At 36.6% G+C, this 26,009-nt stretch overlaps 1 protein-coding gene across 1 annotated transcript in view; it reads right to left on the minus strand.

The window, feature by feature from the left end:
• The window catches only part of LOC126187640 (ionotropic receptor 93a), a 285,197-nt gene that overhangs the window by 190,436 nt on the left and 68,752 nt on the right, over positions 1-26,009 (minus strand). The gene's annotated exons all lie outside the window — the stretch shown is intronic.

The raw sequence follows: 26,009 nt of genomic DNA on the forward strand, positions 1-26,009 counted from the left end.
CACACTGGACTCGCATTCGGGAGGACGATGGTTCAATCCCGCATCCGGCTATCCTGATTTAGGTTTCCGTGATTTCCCTAAATCACTCCGGGCAAATGCCGGGATGGTTCCTTTGAAAGGGCATGGCTGACTTCCTTTCCCATCCTTCCCTAATCCGATGAGACCGATGACCTCGCTGTTTGGTCTCTTCCCCCCCAAACAACCAAACCATCACCTACACAATGAAATGGCTTTGTGCATAAAACACTTTACCCATATTACACAGTCTGTCATATTTGTACAACAAGAAGAGTGTGGTCCCAGTGAAACATGAGCACTTTGAACTCACCCAGGGCTGGCAATGTGAGATGCACAGATCATGGGACCCATGACAATGACACAGAACAGCACTTAACTGAGTTGGCACAGACGCAGTCGGCATCGCACATATATGGGATGTCGCCCCAGGTCATCAGCCTCATAGCAGGATCACAAAAACACAGTGCATACCAGCATGTTACCTCCACAACCAATATGTTGATATCACAAGAAGTTTGGTGCAACAGCATGCAAATGTATTTCAACTTGTAATCCCAAGTACCAGCAACAACAGCTTATAATAGGAGCACTGGGTGGTGTAAGGCACAATGTCTACAGGCTAAAAGTTGTAGCTGCCAAATTAGCCATATGCTCTCTCAGCCTATGGACCCCAGAATTTTTGTGTGAGATTGAGTGTCAGGACATAGGCTCCTGGTTGACTGCGGTATGACAGGTAGTACACTGCCATAAGAGCAAACTCATTCAAACTTAAGTTCAGAAGAGACCTTGCTACATGTTATTAAAGACACAACAGTTTCTTATTGTTGGATAAGGCAGTTGAAAGTGGGTTTTGAACTCCAATGCAAATACAACTATATGGTAGTGGATTTATTATCGGCATTATAAGGGTGAGCTTTCTCCACAATCACAAACTGTCAATAAACTTAGCTAGGAGAGTGATTAGTTGTACTCTGATGGGACAATCAGTATGGACATCCCATAACATGGACACTTTAGGTACTCCAGCACAAGGAGAGCATAAAGACAAACTCTTGAACCTCATACATATGATGAAACACTAATAACGAAATAAAGAATGTGGTGCAACAGTAAGTATTATTATTATTATTTTGATTTATTGATCCATTTTCATCTACAGCTGCACAATGTGCAAGAGATATTTGGATTTTTATGTTAATATTAACAATTTTACATATAGTATACCTTTGTACATAATAACACACATTAATATATCAATTAATGATGAATACTTAAATAAATGTTGTTATGCTATGAACAGAGAGGTAATATAAAAATGTTCTTCGATATGAGACTACATTGGGTTAACATAGAAAAATGTATTTTTGTAGGTATTCATTTACTGTGTAAAAGCAGTGATCAACCAAGTATGACTTCAATTTAGATTTGAAGTGACCAATGTTTTGTATGTGTTTAATGGTATCTGGTAAGGCATTGTATAGTTTGATACCAGGATGGATAAGTCTGTTTTGAAATAACTTTGTGTTGGCAATTTGAACATGTGCATCCAATTTATGTCTTGTATCATAGCTGTGTACTGTGTGATGAGTAGTCTTTTTGTGTGTAAGTTTTGCTTTAAATACATTATATTTTCAATTATATATATCCAAGGAAGAGGCAGGATCATCCTTTTTTGAAACAATGGTCTACATGATTTGAGATTATCTACCCCTTCCATTACTCTTATAATTAATTAATTAATTAATTTATTTATTTATTTTTTTAATTTTGAATGTTTTGATGGCATCTCCAGAATTTCCCTAGAACATAATCCCATACCGGAGATGAGATTGTACAACTGCATAATATACACACTGAAGAGTGTTGTAGCTGGTACAATTTTTTAATATACACAAAACAAGAAGTACTTAATTTTTTGTTCATTTGCTCAATATGCACTTTCCATTTCAAGTTGTCTTGTACATGTAATCCAAGAAATTTGGTACAGGCTGTTTTGGTTATTGTCTGTCCATATAACTCTAGATTGGGTGATATCAGATTTTTTTGTTTGTGCTGTGTCTGTATCCATAGCTACAGTTTTTCCAATGTTTATTATTAAGTCATTGTCATCAAAGTAACACGTTTTACTGATTATTGTGGCACACCATATTTAACAGTCAGTAGCTTGGAATTATATTTCCTAATGACATTATCCTTTTCCTGATGTATTTCCACATATTGTTCCCTGTTCTTAAGATAAGAGCTGAGCTAGTTGTTAGCTGTTCCCTTAATGCCAAGATTTTCTAGGTTGTGTAGCAGTTTGTCATGATTTATGGTATCAAATGCCTTTGACAAATCTAAAAATATTCCCATGGCAAGTTTTTTGTTGTCTAATGCTATCAGCACCTCTAATAGAAAGGAGTGAACTGCTGATTTGGTTGTACAGTTTGCTCTAAATCCATGTTGAGATTCTGACAGAATGCCATTATCCCTAAGAAGTCTGTTAGTCTCTTATTGAAGAGCCTTTCTAATATTTTTGAGAAAACAGACAGAAGTACCAATTGCCTGTAGTCAGAAATATCATCTTTGTTTCCTTTCTTGTACAATGGCTTTACCTATGCTATTTTCAAACATGATGCAAAAGTTCCTGTAGTAAAAGATAGGTTACGTAGGTGAGTTAAGGGCTCAGTAATCAACTCCCCACATTTCTTTATAATGTAATCAGGTATATTATCTACACCTGCAGCCTGTTTCATTTTGAGACTATTTATTGTAACCCGTACTTCTTCTACATTTGTTGAGTACAGAAACACTGATTTGCTTGAGACTTTTTCCCTGTTTCTGTATGCTGTTTTCTATTAGAGGTCTGTTGTAGTAGTTACACTGTTACATTTATAAAATAGTTGCTAAACATATTAGCTACTTCCTCTGAGTTATTAATGTTTTCCAAGCCAGCCTTTAATACAGTATTGTTAACTCTATTTTTGTCAGATTGGGTTTCTTCCTTTACAACTTGCCAGATTTCTTTGGTTCTGTTTGAAGCATTTTCTATGTACTTATCATTGTCTCATTTCTTTGCCTCCTTTATTATTTTATTTAAGATAGGTTTATAGTTTTTGAAGTAACTATCAAACTCTGGAGTTGTGTTGTAACTTCTTGCAATATTGTGTAGGTACCATTTTATAGCACAAGATTTCCTTATACCACTAGTAATCCACTTGTTGCATTTTGTGCTTTGGGTTGTCTTGGTTTTCAATGGAAAAGCAAGGTCAAAATAATATTTAAAAATATTCATGAATGTCTGAAACTTACCAGAAATATTTTCTGTGCAGTACACTAGCTCCCATGATTCTTGGTGGAGATAATTCTGGAATGTTTGTACAGCAGCATTACTGAAAGTTCTGCCCATGTGTGTAGTCTTCCTCATATAACTATAGGAGGGATTAGAGTTTACACAAAAGCTTATAGCCTGTGTATGATGGTCTGCCAGTCCAGCTTTAATTACAACTGATTTATATTTTACTTTGGAGCTAATTATTATTTGGTCTATATTAGTACTAGAATGATTCATTTCATGTGTGGGGGAGTGCTTTGCTTATTAAAGTCTACATTTAGGTTTCTACATATAAGAACTGTTTTCCGATTTGTTACTACTTTATTTAGTAATGTATCAAGCTGAGTGTTGATTTTTTTAATTGGCTATCTGGAGATCTATATAAACATATTACAATTAATTTGAATGGTGGAATTTCTATGCCTGATATTTCAAAATCTTTCTCAGTGTTTAAGGATTCAACATTGTCTAAGTTATTGAATTTGATATCTTTCTTTATGTATATGCAGCTCCCTCCATGTGTAAATTGATTTCTACAAGTTTTTGCTGCTAAAACATAATCCATTATTTTCACTGTATTTAACTCATTTTCTTTCAGTCAGTGTTCAGTTAAACAAAGTATATTAACATATCTGAGTTCACTTGATAGCAAGATTTCCAGCTATCTCACTTTATTCCCAAGTGACTGTATATTCTGATGAAGAAGAGTGACCTGGTGAGATTTTAGGTTCATTCTGATTGTACTTGGTTGACCTCTTACCTTTATTCTGTAATTTAAATTATGTGGGAAATCTTCCTTCTCATCTTGAAGAATGAGTTGGTTTTCTCTGTTGGTCATAAGAAAATGCCTTGATGGTGAAAAGGGGCAGTTCTACATCACTTTGGTCATTCTTCTTGGATGGTTGATGTTGATGTGGTTTCTGTTTTTGCTGCAAGGATTGCTACTGGATGTGTTGTTGACAGGTGCACTATTTATCCTCATTTGATCTTGAGGCCTTTTGGGAATAAAAAATCTTGCGGATGATATGGTCACCTTACATTTCTTCTCACTGGAATTCCTGAACTTCCTCTTGTTGTTGGGGTGGTAGTAGTTGATTGTTGGTGTTCACTGATACGTATAAAATTAGATGTCCATGGTGATACTTCTGAGACTGGATCTGCTGTTGTCCTTAGTGGGTCTCCTATAGGTACTGCTTCTGGTTTCCAGTGCCCAGTTCTTCTTGTTGTATCTTGAATATTGGGTGTGGAACTTGGTTGAGTTGCTATTTTTGAGTTAGATGCTTTTGCTTTTATCACAGCCTGGTTTAGTCTATGGTAGTTTTGTTTTTCATGGTAGTTTTATTGTTCTGAGTCTTCTTTGAGTGATGAAGGTGTAGTACAGTTCTTTCTTGCAGCTCCTCATTTACCTTTCATCACTATTGAGTTGGATAAGTCCATTTTTGCTGTTCATTTTTCTTGTATTTTCACTGTCATATTTGCTGAAAGGTCTTCACATTGTATATGTGTTAGAGTTAGTATTTGCAGATTGGCACCTACTGTTAGCTGTAAATGTCTACATAATTTCTCTTTGCCTTCCGTTCACAAGTGAAGTCCATACTTTGTATAATCGCTTCTGCTGAGGAATGTAGTGACATCCATTACCATTACATACTCACAATTTTTTGCAGTGCTCATTGAGAATTCGTTTGCAGCATAGATTCTGTTGTTCAGTTTTGGTACATCGTATCTATATGGTATTTTGCACAAGATTACTTTCATGTGGACTGTCTTTTGAAGAGAATCTGTTAAGGTGCATTTGAAATCCTCAAATTTCTTTAGGATGTCCTTTGTCCCACCTAGAATGATGACACTGTCATTTTTCGTATATTCTTTCATCTTCCCGCCTATGTTACGAACCACGTTCTTTAACTGTGCATTAGGTTTTATAACAGAAGAGATGTAGTGTTTCTGATTTTGAAAACTGATTATAATTTTTGCACAGTGACAACCATGACTGTCAGAAAGAATTAATATGTTCTGACTCTTGTTTTCATTGTGTATCATTTTTTGGGGCACTTATCGATCGCTTTTTTTACAGTTTTCATTTGTATTAATGCTGTTGGTTTTATCAGGGCACTTCATAACACAAGCACTTTAGGCCTTTGCTGTAGTATTTTTGCTTATGTTCCCTTCATTCTGTTTTTCTTTCTCACTGTTTACAGGTTTTGTGTTGAGTGGTGGACTCAATTTCAGACAACCTAACAGTTCAGTATTTTCATTTTGAAGTTTCGTTAGATCACTCTTTAAAGTATGAATCACTGATTGCATAGTTATGATGCACTCTTTTAAATGTTCAGTATCTGCTACACATTTTTTCATGGCATATTTTTACTTTCAACAGCTGTATTTCTGTGTGGTAGAACATTGCACACATCACACTCATGAGCCATTTCATTTGACTTCATATACATACTGGTAGTTCACTCTTTCTAGACAATCTTTCTGGATGCTTGAGTGATAATATTATGCACAATGAATTTATGATTGCAGTATTCACTGATTTTTATGTGTGTTGTAAATTTTTTTCTCAATTTACATTTATATTTGTAGAGCTAACACACTCACAACACACTTATTAGGCCAAAAGAACACAGAATTATGAGTACAATTGAAATATCATCAGGAACAGTTGCATATTATATGCAAAAGGATAGCCAACTCACTGCAACTGGAACAGTAGCCACAACTAACAATGGTGCTGAGTAATGACACATCAAGTCAACGATTGTGGAACACAATGGTTAGTGCAGTGAAGATTTAGTGATTCAGCCAGGTCGAGTGATAGGAGGCAACATAAAGCCAAGAAAAGTCACAGTGTCAATGACATTCACAAGTCATAAGGCCCTGCTATTCTACACTAAAGCTCACAGAATGGCATCAGATGGACATAGAGCAACTAAACAAATTGTAGAGGAACTGTTGCAGACAGATGTACTACAGCCATCAGCAATCCAATGGGCATCACCGATCTACTTAGTACCTAGGAAGGACAGTTCTCTTAGCTTATGTGGAGATTAATAGGCATTTAATTTCTATACAGTACTGTTATATCCTACTCCCAAGTTGCAAGATTTTTCATATGCTCTGGCAGGGTGTGAACATGTTTAGCATGGCAGACCATAGAAAGACCTACCACCAAACATCAATGGCTTCTAAAGAAGTACCCAAAACAGCAATCACCAGCCCTTTTGGGCTGTTTGAACTCATAAACAAGCCTCATGAGCTTAAAAATGCTGCCCAGACTTGACAGTATTTTATTGACACACTATTAAGAAGATTTTCATTCTGTTTTCTGTTTGCATGTTATCTTAGTTTTTTCAAAAATAAAGTCAGGATAACTTGAGTGAAGAAACACACTTTCCTGTCCAATAGACTGAAAAGTGTGGCATCTTCTGGAGAAAGGAGAACAGTGTGCTCTGTAATGCAGTGTGTTTGAACATGTCTTATGTTTTGTTAATCATTATTCAATAAAGTACTTATTGTTCACAAAACACTAAACAATGTGTTTGACTGTCATTAGTTCCAGTCCATCAAGACATCAGTAACTACAGCTTAATAGATAAATAAAAATTAAAAGAAGTCAAAATTAGCATAAAGAGAGGCATGATGAGGTGTCCAACAAATCTGAAAGCAAAATTCTTGACATAAAATAATAAGACGTTTTGGTATTCAGCCACGTTAAGCTAGTAAATGGATCACTTTGTGACCATATTGGTATTGAAAGTGAGGGAAACACAGAAAAGGCTGAAATACTAAGTCTTTTTCCAAAACTGTTTCACAGATGAACTGCCTCCTTTAAATCATCACATGAACAACAGAATGACTGATACTGAAATGTGACACCACAGGATAGAAAAGCAGCTGAAATCGCTCAAAAGAGGGAAGGCCACTGGCCTGATGGGATGGCAATATGATTTTGCATAGAGTATGTGAAAGAACTTGCTCCTCTTCTAGCAACATTGTACCATTGATTTTTGGAGAAGTTCTCCGGATGATCCAATTAAAAATACAAGTCTTTACCTTTTTCAAGAAGGGTCATCAAATGGATGCAGAAAACTATAGGACTATATCTCTGATATTTGTCAGTTGTAGAATTTTGGAACATGTTTTATGCTCATGCATTACGACATTTCTGGAGGCTGAAAATTTCCTCTCTAGGAACCAACATGGGTACTGAAAACAAAATTTGTGTGAAACACAGCTTTCTCTGTTCATCCATGAGGTCCAGAAGGCAATAGATACAGGCACCCAAGTAGATGTACTGTGACCTCCAGAACAGATTGAATACAGTTCCACACAGTTACCTAATGAACAAAATATGAGTGTACAGAATATCAGACCAACTGTGCAATCAGATTAAAGAGTTTCTAGTAACCAGCATACAACATGTTATTCTGAATGAAGAGGAGTCTTCAGGTGTTAAAGTAACTTCTGACATGCTCCAAGGGAATGTTATAGGGCCATCACTTTTCATAGCATATACAAATGACCTAGTAGATAAAGACCAAAGTTCCATGAGGCTCTTTGCAGATGGTGCTGTTGTATCATACAGTGAAGTCACAATGCTATTAAACTGTAGCAAAGTGCAGGAAGACCTGCAGAGGATGAGCAAGTGGTGCAGGGAAGGGCAAGTGACTCACAACATAAACAACTATAATGTATTGTGAATACACAGACAGAAAGACCCTTTATTGTATAGTTATACAATTGCGGAACATTCACTGGAAAACTTATTTCCATAAGATATCTAGGACTATGCATATGGAGTGATTTGAAATGGAATGGTCACATAAAACTGATCATGAGCAAGGCAGAAGTCAGACTGAAATTCACTGTAAGAATCCCCAGGAAATGCAGTCCATTAACTAAGGAGGTAGCTTAGAAAACACTCGTTTGTTGAAATACTTAAATATTGCTTATGAGTATGGTATACACCGACATAGGACTGATAGATGAAATAGAAAAGATCCAAAAAGGAGCAGTGTCTTCCATTACAGGTTCATATAGTAACCATAAGAGCATCATGGAGATGATCAACCCACTCCAGGGGCAAACACTGCACGAGAGGCACTCTGATACGTGGTTTGATTTATTATTATTAAAGATCCAAGAGTGTACATTTCCAGAATAGTCAACAAACATATTCCATCCTCCTATGCATAACACACAGAAATACCATGAAAATGAAATTAGAATGGTTCAGGCCCACATGAAGGTTTATCAGCACCAGTTCTTCCCTTGAACTATTTGCTACTGGAACAGGAAATGAGGGGAAGTGATACTTGTACACAAAGTACCCTCTGACACACACATGTAGAGTAGAGTAAACATACTACATACAATAATAATTACTGAAAGAAAAACTATGTACATCAGTAAAGTAGAGAGAATGAAATTTCTTTTTAACAGAACAAAGAGTTTTTGCCTATTCATTGTCTTTTCAAGCAACAGCAGACTCAAAGATAATCCAGACACCAAAACAGATCAAATAATGGAGCTGTTGTCCTTTTTCTTAACATACTTCCTCCCCCTCTTCCTCTTGAAATGATGCTTCAGTCATTCCAGGTCAAGGCTCTTAAGTAACTCCCTCATCCATACAACCTTTCATTCACAGCCTGCCACTGACACAGGTTCTGCTTCCATTGTGCTCAGTCCAGTTGCAGTTTGTTTCATACTCTTCCAGTACACTGGAGATCCTCCCATTATTATCATATATCTGGTAACACTTTTGCAGTCATTTATACAAGTAGCCCTATCAGCATCAGCAAATTTTTCAAACATTTGACCAGTTGCAAAACTATTAATGTTCATAATGTAGTGAATCATTTATTTATTTATTTATTTATTATCATCCCAATGATCACATTTGTGATATAGGATTTGTCAGGGTACATTTTAACAACTATATAATATCTTTACAAAATTTGTATCTGTGCTGAGTTCATATTAATCTATCTTATGTTTAATACAATTTACAACTAATAAGTGTTTTTATAACATAATTTCTTATGCACTGATGTAATTTCATTTGTCACATTCACTTAAACATATTTTGTTATACATATAAAAACTAAGATGATGTAACTTACCAAATGAAAGCGTTGGCATGTTGATAGACACACAAACAAACACAAACACACACACAAAATTGAAGCAACAGGGAAAGGTAAACAGGGAGGGTAGCAAGGATGGAGGCATGCCCTCTGACAACCATGCCTCCATCCTTGCTACCCTCACTGTTTACCTTTCCCTGTTGCTTCATAACCTGGTTTGTGAGTAACTGAATCCACTTTCCCTTCTTCCCTTTTTTCCTCTCTCTCTTCCCTGATGAAGGAACAAAGTTCCGAAAGCTAGAAATGTAAATTTTCTGTTCCGTTTTGTGAATCTATCAGCTGTACTAAGCTGAGGTAAGTGCTGGCCAGCCCCTGTGTCTCTTTGTTAGTATTTGTTTCACATCTTAATATGAGATTTTCCATTAATAATTTTCCTTTAGTGTACCAGTTTCACATCATATTGATCAATATGTCAGTTTTCCTCAACACAGGCTGATTGTAAATCTGGCTCAAATTTCAGAATGTTTCAATGAGTTCTTCATTATTGTAGTGAAACCAGAGGTTAATGTTGCAGATTATGAGAACAATGTATGTCCCTTTGGACTAAATCTTAATTCTGAATGCCTCACAAAATTCAAAGCAGTTTCAACAATAGATGTAGAAAAAATTATATTAAAACTAAAAAACAAAAATTCTGCAGGTTGGGATGGAATACCAGCAAAAGTCCTTAAATTTTTGTGTAAAATAATAGGATACCCACTATCTAAAATAATAAACCAATCCTTTGAACAAGGAAGCTTCCCAGAGGTGCTGAAGTATGCAGAAGTAGAACCGTTGCTCAAAAAAGTGTCAAGAGAGGATACGGGGAATTATCGTTCCATCTCCCTTCTTCCAGTCCTATCAAAAATCTTTGAAAATGCTGCTGCAATGCAGATTCAAAATTTTATGGAAAAATATGATATTATTACAGAAAACCAATTTGGTTTCCAGTGTGGTAAAAGTACTATTGATGCAATTAACAAGCTTATCGACAAGATCAGCACATCATTAGACAACCATAATAAAGTTGCAGGAATCTTTTGTGAGCTCACAAAAGCCTTTGGCTCTGTAAATCATGCACTGCTTATCTATAAGCTTGACAAGTATGGGATCAAGGGTAATGTTCTAAATTGGCTTACTTCATACTTATCAAATAGGAAACAAAGAGTGATTGTCTCATCAAATCATCAAATGCAGCAAATTACTATTCAAAATGGAAAACAGTAGCCCAAGGTGCCCCTCAAGGCTTGATTCTAGGACCTATTTTGTTTTTGTTCTATGTTTATGATTTACCGAACAATATAAATGCTTCATCGATTTTATTTTCAGATGACACATCTGTATTAATTCAAAACAAGGAGCCAGAAAACATCCCTCTTTACATAATAAACACAATAAACAAACTATAAACATGGTTCCAACTGAATGGATTAAGATTGAACATCCCCAAAACCCACATGGTCCAGTTCAGAACAAAACAGTCAAAGTCCCAAGAAATTAAAATAACTCATAAAAATCAAGATATAGAGGAAGTAGATTCTGTGAAGTTTTTAGGGTTAAACCTAGATAAAAATTTAAGTTTGAATGAACATGTTGACTACCTGTTAAACAAATTATGTAGCTTTGCATTTGCTATGCAAATATTAGCTGGTGCAACAGACATGAATACAAGGAAAATTGCATACCACAGCTACTTTCAATCAGTTGTAAGGTATGGTATAATTTTTTGGGGAACTTCAAGCAATATATTTCGCGTACTAAAGTTACAGAAAAGAATAATAAGGAACATGTGTACTGCCCATCCAAGGACATCATGTCACCCACTATTTAAAAAACAACAGTTATTAACAGTTCCCTCCTTATACATCTATGATATTGTCATCTTTCTACATAGCAATTTAGAGTTATTCAAAAAAAACTGTTTCAATCATGCATATAACACGAGAAACAAAGACAATTTTATGCTTCCCACTCATCGCTTAAACCTATATGCGTAGTTTCCTCAGTATATGGCAATGAAAATTCATAACAAGCTAAAAGGAAAGAATGTTCTGAGTATGAACCTAGAGACACTGAAAACAAAGCTCTATGATATACTTGTCAAATGCTGCTACTGCACTGTTGGGGAGTTCATGAAGGATGAACTGAACATTTGAGGAGGAAAATTTACATATAGTCTTTTGTGTAAATGTAGCTGTCCTTCACAAAAGGTAGGAAAGAAAAATAAAAGTTTATATTAATGTTAAAATCCTTTGTACCAATTAGGCTTAAGTTCTGTTATCCATTTTTTTGACGTATCTCCAGTACCCTAATCATATGATTAGAAATTGTATATTATGAGACGAATAAAACACTATTCAGTATCATTAGGCATATGGTTTCAAAATGTAAAACAGGAGTAAAAGTCTCATTAGAGTATATGCCTTCTACTTAACTTTAGCTATTTGCAATGAAACAAGGTTTAAAAGTTCACTTCTCAATAATTGCCTTGTTTTTATATACACATCTGTTCTTTACTGGAATTACACTAGATGGTACATGTTGTTGTTGTTGTGGTCTTCAGCCCAGAGACAGGTTTGATGTACCTCTCCATGCTACTCTATCATTGCAAGCTTCTTCATCTCTGAGTAACTACTGCAATCTACATCCTTCTGAATCTGTTTAGTGTATTCATGCCTTGGTCTCTCTCTACAAATTTTACCCTCTGCGCTTCCCTCAAATACTAAATTGATGATTCCTTGATGCCTCAGAATGTATCCTATGAACCAATCCCTTCTTTTAGGCAAATTGTGCCACAAATTCCTCTTCTCCCCAGTTCTATTCAGTACATACTCATTAGTTACATAATCTACCCATGTAGTCTTCAGCATTCTTTGTAGCACCACATTTCAAAAACTTCTATTCTCTTCTTGTCTAAACTATTTATCGTCCATGTTTCACTTCCATACAAAGCTACACACCATACAAATACTTTCAGAAAAGACTTCCTGTCACTTAAATCTATACTTGATGTTAACAAATTTCTCTTCTTCAGAAACACTTTCCTTGCCATTGTCAGTCTACATTTTATATCCTCTGGGCATCACGACTGTTCAAGGGGTTACTTTCTTCCTTCATTAGAACTATTCATTCAGTTGCCTCATCAGAATTAACTGCTTCATGATACAATAATGATTCTTCCTTCCTCACACAATATTTTGTTATGCTTCTTCAGTATAACCCATCCCCCTTGGAATGAAATATCATTGGATGACAGTTGCTCTTTCAGTATATCCTTTCTTGGCATCCATCATTTTTGTGAATTTTCTACATGTTCCACAAGTTCCTGATTTCCTTCAATTAATGAAGGCATTTCTTTTAAATTTTCCTCCTGATCTTCAATGCTCCAATCTTCATTTCAGCTTTGGATTTCATCTTGAATACTTGGAAATGGTAATGTGTCTTCATTTAGCAAATCAGTACATCCTTTCTGTACTTTGTTTTTAGTCAAGTATTTTCCATTCAAAAATTCTTTGAATCTATGGTCCCTATTCCACAACATATTTCTTTTCTGTCATCCTGATCCTGATATCTAATGTCATATAAAGAGTAGCTTATAAAAATCCCTTTTCCTGCCCTTGTGGATAATTTTGAATGACATTTTTGTATGGGTATGCGAACAGAAACTTCACATCATAGCTCATGTAAACAAAATATGGCAGATTTTCTTTCTGTCCACAATCCATAAAACGTATTTTCATTGTTATGGCTATTTGCAACACAGTTTCTTATGTATGCCACAATGAAAACCAGCTCCACCCATGAAATCTTTGGTAAAATATTTCCTAACCACTGCAACATTACCATTAATGGTCTATTCAGGTGTTCAATTATACCATTTTTCTGTGGTGCATATATCATACATACTGGTACTCTGTACCAAATTCCTTCAGATTCACAGACCTGAGACTATTTTTGTGAACAGAATTCTAGGCCATTGTCAGTGCAGATTTTCTTCAAATATTTACAGTTTGTTTCTCTGTTTGCATCTTCCATTTCTTCAATTCTTCCAATACTTCAGCCTTATTTTTTTAAGAGATACACAAATACATATCAGCTTGCATCATTCATGATACTCATTAAACATCTGTTGCCTCTCAGACTTGGGATGCCAGTAGGTACCATGAGATCACAATGAACAAGTCCTAAAGTGGTTGTTCATTTCCTCAAATTTAGTGGCAGAGTTTTCAGAAATGGCCTTCATGTTGGTTTGCCCGCCAAACAGCTATGACGTGGGTTCATTTAACCTTTTTCACAGTCTAATCATAGGACTGTTTTCATTTTTAACATGATGTTTATTGTACTCTTACTGATGGGCATCACACAGCTATGCCACAGTTGAAGTGATTTTGTGTTACATTCATTATTTATTGTGATGGTGTGAATCAAAGAATAGATGTAAAAGTTTTGGCACATGCAGGAATGTAGTTTTCAATACAGCCTAATGGTACAAGAATGTATGCAGTTCATCAGCATCTTGCTTCTCATCTTCTTCAGTGCACAAGTAAATAACAGAACTGTTGTCCTTCAGATTTATTACACAAAAAATGAACACAAATAACTGTCTTGAGTAAAACATTTCTTGTGCTAGGATGCAAAGCACAGATAATTCTGCATAAAATCAAACAAGTCCATACACCGAGTCAACCATGACAGTTAGTTGTCTACATTTCTGTAGCTCCTAGGAGAACTTCTGGCTCTTTCATTTCTCAATGTTGCCCATTTAACAAGTTCGGACAGGTGAGATGATTTCGGTTTCATCATCAGCTCATCACACATGATGCAGACAGCAGTTTGTGATCTTCAAAACTTTAATTTAAAAATTGTTATTGGAGTGTGATAAATAAAAGCCATATTTAACTCTTGTTCCAGGATGTGATATTTTAAAGACGTAGTACATTGTCTTCACATTTAATTCATGGTGCAGATGTTCTATTTCTTTTACTCTAAGCAGGATGTTTTAAAGGGGATGGAAATTATGAGGTCATAAATACCTTTGCAGATAATTCCTTAAACTGCATGGGACATTTTGTTGAAACTATTCCATACTATGGTCTGAGTTATGTAGTGTAGTGATCTTAATTCTTGCTCTTCTTTGTTGTGAATGTTCAGTGTGATCATAGGGGGGCTTAATGCCATAATAGTCAATGAGCTATTGTATATGAAGTTCTTGTTAACTTTTACTGTTAAAATGATTAAATTATGATAGAGTGTCTGATCATTTTTTGTGAACTTTAGAGAACATTTCCAGAGTTTGCACTCATATTTGTAATGATGCTTTTTGTCTCATCAAATACTCTTCCAGAATAACTATTGTAGGTTTCCCCACTCACAATCTTTTCTTTCCTGATATTATAGTTTTGCTTTCCGGATCTACTCATTTGCTTATTATCTTCATCTAGAAAATTTAGATCCCCTTGTGCTCGTTCCAGTTACATAGTTTGCTAAATAATTCCAGCAAACATTGCACAATATTATTCCATGCACAATAAACTATGCAAAATGGAAAATGTACGGATAGGAATTTGTGTTTCTTTTGTCACATAAGCTTCAGTATTCCACCATGGCGCCACGATCACATCAATTGCTGAAGTGTTTGGAATTGAACAGAACTAAATATGGCAGTTAGTTCCTTTCATCACCAACTACAAAGAATAGGTGCTGAATTACATCCACACAGAGCTGCTGTAGCTAGTTCCCTTCATCACCAATTGACTGATCTGCCAGGAAAATACACCCAACCAATGTATAACTCATTTTAACCAGCAGTGTCAGTTAGAGTTTTAAACAACAGTAAGATGATTTGTGAAATATAAAGAAAGTTGATGGAGGGAGACACACCACTAAAAGATGTCTGTTTGCTGAAGATGCAAAATGACATGTATACAGTGAAGATAAACATTCTGCAATGTTTGAAAGGTAATACCATAAAATAAAGTTACCAGAAAATGCCACTGGTGGAACAATTTGACAAAGAACAGAAGAACTAAGCAACACCAAAAGGTACTTTTGTTTATTAAACCTGTCACAACTCTGGTCACATATCCAGATATTGTCCTGTGAAATATAAAGAGAGTTGATGGAGGGAGACACACCATTAAAAGATGTCTGCTTGCTGAAGATGCAAAATGACATGTATACAGTGAAGATAAACATTCTGCAATGTTTGAAAGGTAATACCATAAAATAAAGTTACCAGAAAATGCCACTGATGGAACAATTTGACAAAGAACAGAAGAACTAAGCAACACAAAAAGGTACTTTTGTTTATTAAACCTGTCACAACTCTGGTCACATATCCAGATATTGTCCTGAATAGGGAAGTTTAAAAGACAGCAAAAGCAAGGAGGTGCTGTTAGTAAGAATGCCTCCTGCAGTACAGTTACATTGAATAGTGATAGCTGGATAGTGGATCTTTAGCAACTTATTCTATGGTTCCAGGTAAAAATTATTTTTCAGTGTCAATAAAAAATATTTTAATTGAAAACATAACATTACCTGATGGCAGAAAAACTGAAGCCTTGGGGAAAGGTACAGTAAGGGTTAAGATATTTAACAATGTAGGTTTGGCTACACAATTTGTAGCTATATAGACACTACTGAGACTGACCACGCAATTTTATCTATAGGACAGCTCACTGAAAATAACAGAAAGATTGTCTTTGATGAGGAATATTGCAAGATCTATGATGAATCTAGAGTGCTACTCATTTAAACACAACAGAAAAAAAACCCAGAGGGAAAAAAATGGTATAATTGAACACCTGAATAGACCGTTAATGGATATGGTAACATTGCAGTGGTTAGGAGGTAGTTTACCAAAGATTTAATGGGTGGTGCTGATTTGCACTGTGCCCTATATAAGAAACCATGTTTAAAATAGTCACAACAATGAAAATATGTCATGTGGACAGAAATAAAATCTAGTGTACGAATTTTTTCATGTGATATTATGTTAAGCTTCTGTTTGCATACCCATACAAAAATGTCATTCAAAATTATCCACAAGGGCAGACAAAGGTATTTTTATAGGGTACTCTTTATATGACCATAGATACAGGATCTGGATGCCAGAAAAGAATGTGTTGTGAAATAGGGACTGTATATTCAAAGAATTTTTGAATGGCAGATACTTGACTGAAGACAAAGTGCAGAAGGGATGTACTGAATTGCTAAATGAAGACACATTACCATATCTAAGCATTCAAGATGAAATCTTAAGTTGAAGACACGATTGGAGCATTGAAAATGAAGTTTCTAATTTTTCAGATCAGGAGGAAAATCGAAAAGAAATGCCTTCATTAATTGAAGGCAATCTGGAACTTGTGGAACAATCCAAAAATTCACAAAAATGATGCATGCCAAGAAAGGATACACTGAAAGAGCAGCTGTCATCCAATGATACTTCATTCCAAGGGGGAAGGGTTATACTGAAGAAGCAGGAAGGAAGAATCATTATTGTATCATGAAGCAGTTAATTCTGATGAGGCAACTGAATGAATAGTTCTAATGAAGGAAGAAAGTAATTCCTTGAACAGTCGTGATGCCCAGAGGATATAAAATGTAGACTGACAATGGCAAGGAAAGTGTTTCTGAAGAAGAGAAATTTGTTAACATCAAGTATAGATTTAAGTGACAGGAAGTCTTTTCTGAAAGTATTTGTATGGTGTGTAGCTTTGTATGGAAGTGAAACATGGACGATAAATAGTTTAGACAAGAAGAGAATAGAAGTTTTTGAAATGTGGTGCTACAAAGAATGCTGAAGACTACATGGGTAGATTATGTAACTAATGAGGATGCACTGAATAGAACTGGGGAGAAGAGGAATTTGTGGCACAATTTGCCTAAAAGAAGGGATTGGTTCGGAGGATACGTTCTGAGGCATCAAGGAATCATCAATTTAGTAATTGAGGGAAGCGCGGAGGGTAAAACTTGTAGAGGGAGACCAAGGCATGAACACACTAAACAGATTCAGAAGGATGTAGATTGCAGTAGTTACTCAGAGATGAAGAAGCTTGCAATGATAGAGTAGCATGGAGAGCTACATCAAACCAGTCTCTGGGCTGAATACCACAACAACAACAACATGTACCATCTAGTTTAATTCAAGTAAAAAACAGATGGGTATATAAAAACAAGACACTTATTGAGAAGTGAATTTTTAAAAATTGTTTAGTTGCAAACAGCTAAAGTCAAATGGAAGACATAGACTCTAATGAGACTTTTACTCCTGTTTTACAGTGTGAAACCATATGCCTAATGATATCAGCCAGTGCCAAGAAAAACTGACATATTGATCAATATGATGTCAAACTGGTAAACTAAAGGAAAAAGTATATATACTCCAGCCAAAAGAGTTTATCAAAAAGGGAAATTTGGGTTGCAAGTCAAACAATTGAATATATGGATTGAAAAAGTTCTGAGATGTTGGAATGATCAGTGAACTGACTCACTAGAAAAACTGGGATTTGTTCAAAACGATGTAGGTCTATGTGTATATAAATTAAGTGCAAAGGAAGGGAAAGCTATTCTACCAGTATATGTGGGTGACAAACTTTCATTTACATAGAATGAAAAATGACACAAAAGGTGAAAACTGTTCTATGAAGTTTCTTTGCAATCTAGAATAGGGGCAAGGTGCCATACATGCTAGGAGTGAAATTTGAAAACAGTGAGGACGAAACAATTAGTCTTTCTCAAAGAGAGCAGATTTGGACTTAAAAAAAGCTAAAGGAGCCAAGATCTTGATGGAAATGAAACCAAATTTCCTTTATGAGAAGTGTAATGATAAAGTCAAAAATCTTCCATATTGTGAGCTTATTCGCTAGACTTAGCTTTCTTGTTGGCAAAATTTTAAGTGTATGAGTGTTATAACAATGCATGGTTCAAAATTAAATATGAATAACTAAACTGCACCTAAAAGTGTACTAAGATATATAAAGGAAACAGCACATTCCATCGTGTGCGTTTGGGTGTCTGTGTGGTTGTCTGTATGAGTGTGTACACATTTACTAGAAAAAGAGCAAAAGCTAGGGTGAATAGTGTTTTCTGTTGCATGTTTCTATGCTCCACTACAGGTGAATGGTTACTTTTCCCTTATTTTATGTACAGTATCTACTTAAATATTTTCCAACTGGTCAAATGCTTGAAAAATTTGCTGATGCTGATAGGGCTACTTATGTAAATGACTGCAAAAGTATTACCAGATATATGATAATACTGGCAGTATCTCCATTGTACTGGAAGAATATGAAACAAACTGCAACTGCACTGAACACAATGGAAGCAGAATACCTATGTGTCTGTGGCAGCCTGTGAAAGAGAGGTGGTACGGATGACAGAGTTATTGAAGAGTCTTGACCTGAAATGACTGATGTTATAACGTCAAGTTTAACAAATATATTTCAGAACAACACAACACATATGAGTCACAGAGTAAGTTGACAAGCAAGACATGTGTACACGTTAGCATTCGAATGAGCACTGAGTTCCAGTCTAGCAGCCGCTGCTCGGCTGGCCACTTAGGTGGCGCAGCTGCTGCATGGCTGGCAGACAGCGCCGCACATAGAGGATGGGAGAAAGTAATGGATGGGATGACTGACATTCGATGGATAAAACACAAGCAGATTGAAAGTTCCTTGGCAGATTAAAACTGTGTGATGGACCAAGACTCGAACTCGGGACCTTTGCCTTTCGCGGGCAAGTGCTCTACCACTTGCCCGTGAAAGGCAAAGGTCCCGAGTTCAAGTCTCAGTCCAGCACACAGTTTTAATCTGTCAGGAAGTTTCATATCAGCGCACACTCCGCTGCAGAGTGAAAATCTCATTCTGGGCACAAGCAGACTTGTTAGCAAATCCATGGAACCAGAATATTCATGGATGTCACTGTAATAAAATATTACATAATGAGAATAATGCAAAAGATATACATGTTTTTAGTTTTCGAGTTTATTTATAGCTATCATTTCAAGAGGAAGAGGTGGATGGGCAATGTTAAGGAAGCGGACAACAGCTCCTTTATTTGATCTATTTTGGTGTCTGGTTTATCTTTGACTCTGCTGTTGCTTGAATAGAAAACAAATAGGCAAGAACTCTTTGTTCTGTTAATAATAATTTCATTCCTAGGTCATTTGTATATGCTATGAAAAGTGATAGCCCTATAACACTCCCCTGCGGCATGTCAGAAGTTACTTTTACACCTGAAGACTTCTCTTCATTCAGAATAACACGCTGTATGCTGGTTACTAGAAACTCTTTAATCTGATTGCACAGTAGGTCTGATATTCTCTGTACTCATATTTTTTTCATTAGGCAGCTGTGTGGAACTGTATTGAATCTGTTCTGGAAGTCACGGAACATCTACCTGGGTGCCTGTATCTACTGCTTTCTGGACCTCATGGACGAACAGAGCAAGCTGTGTTTCACACAAATTTTGTTTTCAGAACCCATGTTGGTTCCTAGAGAGGAAATTTTCAGCCTCCAGAAATGTCGCAATGCATGAGCATAAAACATGTTCCAAAATTCTACAACTGACGAATATCAGAGATATACTCTTATAGTTTTCTGCGTCCACTTGATGACCCTTCTTGGAAAAAAAATGACCTGTACTTTTAATTGGATCATCCGGAAAACTTCACTCCTCCAAAAATCAATCGTACAATGTTGCTAGAAGAGGAGCAAGTTCTTTCACATACTCTATGTAGAATCATATTGCCATCCCATCAGGCCAGTGATCTTCCCTGTTTTGAGCGATTTCAGCTGCTTTTCTATCCTGTGGTATCACATTTCAATATCAGCCATTCTGTTGTTCATGCGATGATTTAAAGGAGGCAATTCATCTGTGAAACAGTTTTGGAAAAAGACTTAGTATTTCAGCGGTTTCTGTGTTTCCCTCCATTTCAATGCCATTATGGACACAGAGTGTCTGGATAGATGTCTTTAATCCATTTACTGGCTTAACATGGCCCAAGACAATAAATTCTTAGGATTTTATGTAAAGTCCGTAGACAGAATTTTACTTTCAGATCTGTTGAACACTCCATGCATGGCTCTCCTTCTGCTGATTTTGACTTCTTTTAATTTTTATTTATATGTGAGGCTGTAGTTACTGTAGGCTTAGTAGACTGGAACTAATGACAGTCATACATGTTGTTTAATGAACAATAAGTACATTATTGAATAATGATTAACAAAACATAAGACATGTACAAACACACTGCATTACATATCACACTGTTCTCCTTTCTCCCTGACAGCCACACGTTTCAGTCTATTGGACAGAAAAGTGTGTTTCTTCATCCAAGTGGTCCTGACTGGGTTGATTTTCTTTAACTTTCAATATTATTGTTCTTGTCATTGCTACATAACTGTCCACCCCCCACATGGTATGGAGCACTAGGGAAGTGATGTATGCAATATGTTCATATGCTGTAATACCCATTAGTGGAACAGTAAACATGAAATTTAAAAATACAAAAAATAAAACATGTTACATAAAAGATCAACAATGCTTCAGTCCAATCAATATGGAAAGAAACAGACACTGTATAATATATAATTAAAACATATACAAGAACCTTGTCTCAATGACAATAGAAATGTAAGAGAGTAGTGCCAACAAAATCAACACGTATTCTATAGCAGAATGGATGTACCTGTGAATTAAGCAAGGGTTCAATAAAGGTATCCATATAATAAAAGACCACAACTTAAATAATTGTCTTTTAACATTATGACTGTAATTAGTTTAACAAGGGAAGGAAAACGAGAACAATGTCTGCACAGGTACCTGTTACTGCACAGTACTTTCACCATGTATGACATTTTGTTTTTTGTATATTTGACTGTACAGTCCTCCAAGTGCACTTGTTATCTACACCAATGTCCATAGTGGGATTGTGTTGCGTCAGCTGGTTAACAGTAGGGGCATGTTACAGAGCTGTCAGCTATGCCTATGCATGATGAGAACCTCTAACCCTTCCTGTGAGGTAGGTGCATACAAAAAGAATCTTGTGACTCACATGTTGTGTCTCTGTCTTGCAAAATACAAAACCACAGTGTTTCAATTCTTTGTGTACAAACACTCGCAGAGAACCATGATATTGTCGGAGAGGAGTGTGGATCTTGACACTATGCATTTTCACTCATTGAACTAATTCAGGCGTATCTTTTGAGTCTAGTAAGGCTACTAGTTCAACAAGTAGGTAGATTTAGTGCTTGTCCATACAGTATTTCAGCCAGGGATGCTTGTAAGTCCTTAAAAGCTGATCTCACACCTAATAACACCCAAGGAACGCTTTCATGCAACTCTCTCTCCAACCCCCCCCCCCCTCCCCCCGCCCCCAAGACACATTAATACTGCTTTTAAAGTGCAATTACACCACTCTACCAACCTGTTGCTTTGAGGGTGGTAAGTGGTGGGTCAAAAGCATATAATCCTGGACATTTGACAAAGGTTCAAGAACAGGTCTGGCTCAAACTAACTATCCTTATCTGTTGTGATTGCCACGGGCATCCACAGTGTGCAATCCATATTTCTATGAATGCTTATGTTGTTGATTCTGCCGTAATGTCAGGCAGTGGAGTAACCTAAACCCATCTTGACACTCTGTCAGTACCTGGTAAGATTCATCTAAATCCCCCAACTGTGTCCAAGTGTACATACTGTAATTGTGTGGCAGCAATTTTGAATGGGCCTCAAGCTGGAGTTGAGTGTCATCCTATTTTATTATTATGACACTCCACAAATGCCTGTGTCCAAAGTTGGCACTGTCTTTTTCATATCTAGGCATGCAAAACGTTGGGTCACCAACATGACCAATTGGCCTATGCCTGGATAAGCCAATCTATGCATGTTGCTAAAGATGGTTTTTCTGTAATTTTTGGATTTGAAAGTGCAGATCCATCCTTGCTGATTGTCATACAATAATCTGGTTACTGTACTGATCATTTGCTGATGTTCTAATTGTAGATTAATTTTGTTGTTTTTTTAATAACTGTTGGAGTTTCTCTTCACTCTCTTGTAGTGCGTAAGGTCATAAAAGTTTAGGCAGATTGACACAGTACTGGTTCTAAAAAAGTAGTCAGCAACCATATTATCTGCCTCTTTATGTGTACAACATCCATGGAGAATTGACTGGTCAAATCCAAGTGCTTAAAACATCACAGTGAACAATCTTTAGTGGGGTTTTTGACTGCCTCCACCCATGGGCAGTGATCAACAAATATTTTAAATTATTCTTCTTCAGTGTTTGCCTTGAAATGTCTAATGACCTCATAAAATGCCAACAATGCCTGATCAAACCTGTACCATTAGAATTCAGCCATAGTCAACTTTTTTGAAAATAATCTGAGTGGGTAGTGTTTTGTATCAGTAATCTGATGCATCGCAGTACTGATCACCAAGTTGCTCACACCAGATGTTATGGATAATGGGGCATCTTCTACCAGGTGTGCTAGTGTAACAGCATAAACATCCCCTAAAAAAATTATGGTCCCTATGAATCAGTGCAGTTCCTGAAAGGTTGTAGGACTAGGCATAAAATAGATTGTTTCAAGTTGTTTGTTTGTGAGTTTAATCTTGGTGCCATTTATGGAATGAAATATACTGACATATAAGGATCAGACAGTGCTTATCATTGAAGATAAATACTGAGAACACCAACAGCACACCAGACTGCAGCAGCCAAACAAGTGAGCAGCCGCAGAACATTGCCTATCAGAATTACACAGAACAGATTACAACAATATTAAGGTACTGAAACAGATGTCTAATGTCTGGAACTGTTTCATTAAAGAATCTATCAAGACCAGCATAGAGGAACTACAATTGATAATTGTGGTAGTGGCTACAATCTGGGAATCTACACTTAGCTGGCCAGTGTGGCCGTGCGGTTCTAGGCACTTCAGTCGGGAACCGCGTGACTGCTACGGTCGCAGGTTCGAATCCTGCCACAGGCATGGATGTGTGTGATGTCCCTAGGTTAGTTAGGTTTAAGTAGTTCTAAGTTCTAAGGGACTGATGACCTCAGATGTTAAGTCCCAAAGTGCTCAGAGCCATTTGAACCATTTTTCTACACTTAGTCTGATTAAATGAGGAAGGAAGTATACTACAATGAACTGACTTCAGGGACTGTCGGAGCAACAGAAGCAGCAGAGACACCGTCAGCTTGTGTCCCTGGGCACAAGCCTTGGACAGTGCTTCTTGTTGACAGGAATAGACGGGAGGGACAGGAGATGCTGTACGCATGCAAACACCTGGGTGCGGACCACATACATAGGGCCAGATCAGTGGAAGGGAGGAGGAGGCATAAGCCTTGGCCAGCTAGCTCCTAAGGAATAAGTTCATCAGGACACCTGACAATGACAATGCAGCCTTGTTAAAATATTGTGCCTGTTGGGCAATGAAATCCATCCTTTCACCTATGAACTACACTAGACTCTTGCTAAACCGGCCATTCCTCACACATATGGGTGCCAGATTAGCGGAAGTGCCAGACTACTGAGAGTGTCTTAAATTTACTATAAACACATAGGGATTGTACTTCATCAGATCCAAAGATAAATTCATTTTCACAGAAAATACTACTTTATTACATGTTTTATAGCTGCAGTAAATTCTGTTCTACGTATTTTAAGTTTCCTGGTAATATTACTGTCTGTGAATTTACTCTTGCACAAATCACTTAAGTGATGACATGACATGATTGGACAATGGATGGAAACAAATAATGCGAGGGAACTCTCAGCTTGGTTCACTTCTGAATACTCTTCCACGGTTTTGAAAGGTATTTTTGTTTGTTGACAATGGTGCTGCCACTGCCCTGTTTTTTTCTTTTCTTTTTTTTTTACGTCACTGTGTCTTGTTATTGTGCAGAACATGCTAACAAAATATTATGGCCAAATTTACAATATGCTCTTGTGTCATCATCTTGAATTCTTTCTAGCCAGCCTGCAAATTAACTATCATGTAGAGATTCTGCACCATATTTCTGGGTATACTGTCCCTTTACTTTACATATGTTTAGCACTAAAACTACAGCAACTGATTTAAGAAACACCACATTGCCATTGGCACTACATATATGCACTGTGCATGCAACTGCAGATTTATGAATACTAGAACGCATAGCAAAACGGGTGCATAACAATATGGCCAAAAAACAATACAGAAACAAAGACAAAATACCGTGTATTATAAATGCTTAGCTACTAGAAATTAGCAAATTAAATAGTGCTGTTTGCTGTATGTAGAATGGATCAAGTGATTTAAAAAAATAATTTTACCATAAATCAATCCAATCTTTTTAAAGCCCGCCATAATGCACCCTAGCCAGTAGATGCAAAATCTGCACATTAGACAGGAACAGGTACTCAAAACCACCAAATTTAGTGGGAAAAACCAATAACTTTGCAATAATGATCCAGAGCCCAGTCCACAGCCACCCACACCACACTGACCAAAAGATCAACGAACTCAACCTCATAAAAAGTCACAAACTCGTCTAATCGTGTTTGTAAGAATTTCATTAACTACATACAAAACAATCAGAAAGATGTACCTGCTGAACGTTGAGCCAATAATAATAAGTCACTGACATTGTTTCCAGGTAATACTGGTTCATTTTCTCTCAATTCTACCTCTTCTTTCTTCCTTTTCAGTAAAAACCAAATGACGATCTCCTTGTCTATGTTTCGATGTATTTTTTTGTGTGTGACTCGACAAACCACAACAATGCCCTATGTGTAAAGTAGCACGGCGTGAGCACTCGAAAACCGCACACTCGTATCGGGCAGGTGGCAGTGGTGTGTGTGTGTGTGTGTGTGTGTGTGTGTGTGTGTGTGTGTGTGTGTGTGTGTGCGTGCGTTTGTGTGTGTGTGTGTGTGTGTGTGTGTGTGTGTGTGTGCATAGCTGCATTCTAAACAGGTGGTGCTTGATTTAAAAACTAGTCACATAAGCACCTTCTTAGAGAAATGTAAAATTTGAAAACATACTACACCTACTTTAAATAGATTGTGTAACACTTGATGAAAATTGTACTGTACGTAGTATAGTACTAAGACAGTAGTATAATACCAAGTTTAATTTGAGATTTGTCATGGGTGGACCCAAATGCTTTTTGTGGGGATTGGGGGGAGGGGAGCTTGAGCCTCTTAGCTCCCCCCCCCCCCCCCCCTCCCCCTTCTCTCCTGAATCCACTACTGGTAGGTGTCCTTTCAGGTTGAATGCCTAGAAGCCAGAAGTGTGCCAGATTACTGAGGGCTGTATTAGTGAGAGTTCAGTGTATTTTGACAATAGAGGAGCTGTTGTCCACTTCTCTTCACAATTTTTTTTGAGGAATAGTAAATAATGCCTCACCTTCCATGAGTATTCTAAGTATAATCAGGAACTGTTTAAATCTTTCAGTTTGAGCTGGTTTGTAGAGCAAAAAAGGGTTCAAAGGAATTGTTGGCATACATATAATGTTCTAATCTTTTTTTCATTCCATAAAAATGTTTTGTGTATATGAT

Source organism: Schistocerca cancellata, chromosome 1, assembly GCF_023864275.1.
Source record: "Schistocerca cancellata isolate TAMUIC-IGC-003103 chromosome 1, iqSchCanc2.1, whole genome shotgun sequence".
NCBI lineage: Eukaryota > Metazoa > Arthropoda > Insecta > Orthoptera > Acrididae > Schistocerca > Schistocerca cancellata.